The sequence below is a fragment of the Piliocolobus tephrosceles genome, chromosome 7 (genome assembly GCF_002776525.5).
Source record: "Piliocolobus tephrosceles isolate RC106 chromosome 7, ASM277652v3, whole genome shotgun sequence".
Classification (NCBI taxonomy): Eukaryota; Metazoa; Chordata; class Mammalia; order Primates; family Cercopithecidae; genus Piliocolobus; species Piliocolobus tephrosceles.
The window spans coordinates 80,500,517-80,504,921 of record NC_045440.1 but is presented as its reverse complement, the minus strand read 5'-3'; the positions used below and the strand labels follow the sequence as shown (position 1 = coordinate 80,504,921).

At 40.4% G+C, this 4,405-nt stretch overlaps 1 pseudogene; it reads left to right on the top strand.

Moving 5' to 3' along the window:
• Window positions 1-1,542: 1,542 nt before the first annotated feature.
• LOC111553177 lies at window positions 1,543-2,748 on the top strand (annotated as a pseudogene).
• Window positions 2,749-4,405: the final 1,657 nt, after the last annotated feature.

Here is a 4,405-nt window from a genome sequence, read left to right as displayed (position 1 = left end):
ATTGAGGCAATCTTTACAAAGCTCAGTGCATACTGTATGGTAGGTACTTGATAAGTAGCTATCATTATTTTGGGAAAATAAAAATGTACATAATGTTTAATATCATGTATAAAGTTAGCTCTAAAGTTACTTTTAGTGAATGAATATTGAAATATATTATTCTTAACTTGGTTTTGAAACAAACCCCAGTGTTTACACTTATAAATGTCTGAAGAAAATTTCCACTTTATAGAAAATGAAAAATAATCCTCAGATAAAGGACACTTTCCCCCAAGTTCTCATTATTTTCTTCTTTTCTAAGCTTTTAGAAGTTGGCTTCATGCAAAACTCTCACTCTATTGATGTATAGATTAGCTCTCTTTATTCTACTTTCGATCTTTCTAATGGAAAACTCCTTACTTTGGTAAAATCCCATTATCTTTTAACTTGTTTTCTTTCTTTACATCCGTATTTCTTCCTGACACCACTATTACCATCTTGCAAACTTTGACTTTCATTTCACTTTCCTTCTTGGTAGGAAGCCGAGGTGATGAGAGAGTTACCTCTGTGGTTACGTCAAGTTTTATAAAACTCTGTTCTCACAGACTGGTAAAAGAAATACTCCCGATGGCCTTGAAGAAGTAAACATCCATGTTGTGAGACACCCGATGAGAGGATTGTGTAGCAAAGAACTGTGGGCAGCCGCTAGGAACTGAGAGTACCTGCTCTCAGTTTTTCTGAGAGCCAGAAAATGGGGACCTCAACCCTACAGCTGCAAGAAATGGAATTCTGCCAACAACTACATGAGCTTGGAAGAACATCTCAAGCTCCTGATGAGAATGCAGCCCAGCCAACATCTAGGTTAAGACCCTGAGCAGAGGACCCAGTTAAGTCAGGCCTGGATGCATGACCCATAGAAACTGTGAAATCAACAAGTGGGTATTGTTTTAAGCTTCTAAGCTTGTGGTAATTTGCTACACAGCAACAGAAAAGTAATATGCATCTCCTTCATTGCACATAGTACACAAGCAAGTCCCTGATGGCCCTCACAATGTGATGTGACAATATTGTTTAATCTTACAGCACTTTTATTACATTATCTATCATACTATATTGTTATTGATTATTCATTTTTCTGTTTATTGTGTTTGGTTTAATGATCCTGGGTTATTTATAAACATCTAGGCAGAGAATCAAGGCGAGTAAAACAATGCATATTTGCAGAACATCCCCAGAAGGTAAGACAACCACTTGGCTGGCTGGGTGCAGTGGCTCACTCCTATAATCCTAGTGCTTTGGGAGGCTGAGATGGGCAGATCACTTGAGGTTAGGAGTTCAAAACCAGCCTGGCCAACACAGTGAAATCCTGTCTCTACTACAAATACAAAAAAAAAAAAATTAGCCAGGCATGGTTGTGGGCGCCTGTAATCCCAGTTCCTCAGGAGGCTAAGGAAGGAGAATCACTTGAACCTGGGAGGCAGAGGTTGCAGTGAGCCAAGATCACGCCACTGCTCTCTAGCCTGGGCCACATAGCAAGACTCCGTCTCAAGACCTGGTCCCAGACTTGGGTCCCTCAGCTTCCTGCCTTGGAAGTGCAGCAGCAGGCATCATAGGGAGGCGAAGAGCTTCCCTAAAGATGACCCTTCCAAGCCGGTCCACCTCACAGCCTTCCTGGGATACAAGGCTGGCATGACCCACAGCATGTGGAAAGTGGACAGGCCAGGATCCAATGTGAACAAGAAGGAGGTGGTAGAGGCTGTGACCATTGTGGAGACAACCATAGTGGTTGTGGGCATTGTGGGCTACGTGGGAACCCCTTGAGACGTCTGGACCTTCAAGACCGTCTTTGTTGAGCACATCAGTGATGAGTGCAAGAGTCATTTCTATAAGAACTGGCATAAATCTAAGAAGAAGGCCTTTACCTAGTACTGCAAGAAATGGCGGGATGAGGATGGCAAGAAGCAGCTGGAGAAAGACTTCAGCAGCATGAAGAAGTACTGCCAAGTCATCCATATCATTACCCACAACCAGATGCGCCTGCTTCCTCTGCACCACAGGAAGGCCCACCTGATGGAGATCCAGGTGAACAGAGGCACTGTGGCTGAGAAGCTGGACTGGGCCCGTGACAGGCTTGAGCAGCAGGTACCTGTGAACCAGGTGTTTGGGCGGGACGAGATGATTGATGCCATTAGGGTGACCAAGAACAAAGGCTACAAAGGGGTCACCAGTCGTTGGCACACCAAGAAGCTGTCCCGCAAGATCCGCTGAGGCCTGTGCAAGGTAGCCTGTATTGTGGCATGGCATCCTGCCCGTGTGGACTTCTCTGGGGCACGCACTGGGCAGAAAGAGTACCATCACTGCACTGAGATCAACAAGAAAATCTATGAGATCCACCAGAGCTACCTTATCAAGGGTGGCAAACTGATCAAGAATAATGCCTCCGCTGACTGTGACCTGTCTGACAAGAGCATCAACCCTCTGCATGGCTTTGTCCACTATGGTGCAGTGACCAATGACTTCCTCATGCTGAAAGGCTGTGTGGTGGGAACCAAGAAGCGAGTGTTCACCCTCTGCATGTCCTTGCTGGTGCAGACCAAATGGCAGGCTCTGGAGAAGACTGACCTTAAGTTCATTGACACCACCTCCAAGTTTGTACATGACTGCTTCCAGACCATGGAGGAGAAGAAAGCATTCATGGGACCACTCAAGAAAGGCCAAATTGCAAAGGAAGAAGGAGCTAATGTCAGGGACAGATTTTGCAGCTGGTGAGGTCTCAATAAAAATTATTTTCCACTGAAAACAAACAAACAAAAAAACCACCTGGCTAGATAACAGCTCCAAGTCTCAGTCTGTTCAATTCAGAATAGCTGGACAATATACCTGGTCAGGTATCTTTTATCATTATCCTTAAGTGTATTAAATAAGAAAGAAATATATGCCATTATGTTTATTGTAGGAAATGAAAAAAAGGATAAAAAGCATGTTTTAGTGATTTGTAGAGTAAAGAAATGTATAGAGGAAAAAATACTGCTTCATGAGGTTAGTAAATAATATTTTAATTATTTGAAAAATGTTCAGTATTGCCATAAAGTTATTTTAGTAAGAAGGCATATAGGTTTTAGCTTTGTGTAGTAGAAAATATAAAAGAATTGTGAGATTTCCTCCAAATCAACATCTTCATTCTTTCTCTTGAGTCTAAGTGCACAAGATTCACCTTCACATAACATTTTTGAAAGCTTGAAATGAAAAAAAAAAAAAAAAAAAAAAAACCTTTACCTCTACTGCTTAGTATTTTAACTATTCAAATGCTTTTTTTCTCTAGTGCATAAGTTCATCTTTCTTCAGGTTCTCATTTTCATCTTTTCGGCCTCAATAAATGAACCTATTTCATTGCCATCAAAAGAAAAATAAATCATTACACTACAGAATAAAAGAAGATTATGAATAATTATTTATATAGGCTAAGTCTGTAGGGCAATTAGAACAGCAATTCAGTATTATTTTTCCTGTATCTGCAAAATTCCTCCTCTGACTCTGGTATTATAGCTGTATGCTTCCAAATATGAAAAATAGAAATAACCTGATTTCAAATGGAGATTGATAGAGAAGAGCTGCGTACAAAACTTAAATATCTCAAATCAAGTGCATTATTCCAAGATGCATCTTTCTCTCCATACCTGTCTCATAATTTAAGAATAAATGAACCTATTGGGAGTTGTAAGCCATTCTGATTTGGGGCCATTTATTGAGGTGATCTTAGGCTAAACTGAGAAGTTGGCAATGCTTGCATCTAGCGTCGTTTGTAGCCACCTTATTTTGTTCCATTCCACTTGAGGGGCTCCCATTGGAGTGAAATACCTAGTTCTCCCTTCTTAAATATTATCCCACTTTGGAGATCTCCTCCATCCCAATTCAAAGTTACCTGTGCCTTGTTTTCTCAGCATTTTATTAGGTAATAGGCTAGAATTCAAATTAGTCAGTTGGTTCTGAGAAATTAATGTTTTTTTTTTTCTACTGAAAGATAGTAACTCTTTATTTTAAATGGCAGTTTAGAGTTTGCAGAATATGTCCCCAAGCACACCAGTAATCTCACAAGCATGTATTTCATTCCTTATTTTGCAGAGGAAAAAACTGAGAAGTTAAACGACTTCACTAAGGTTAAACAAATGAGAGAGAATCCTGGTCTTTTGATTCTAGCCTTTCCCTTATGCTAAGACTGCTCTGGACATGTAATATATTTTCAGCCAATAAGAGACTACTGTAATTTTAGGCACCGTATTAGTCCAGTGGGAGTTGTATTATTGGAAAGTCCTCTTATTAACCTCAGATCTATCACATTATTAACATTATACTGTGCATATATTGGTTATTCTTATTTAACACTGTGCGTGACTGTCACCTGTGATGTTAAAACAAGCAAAACAGA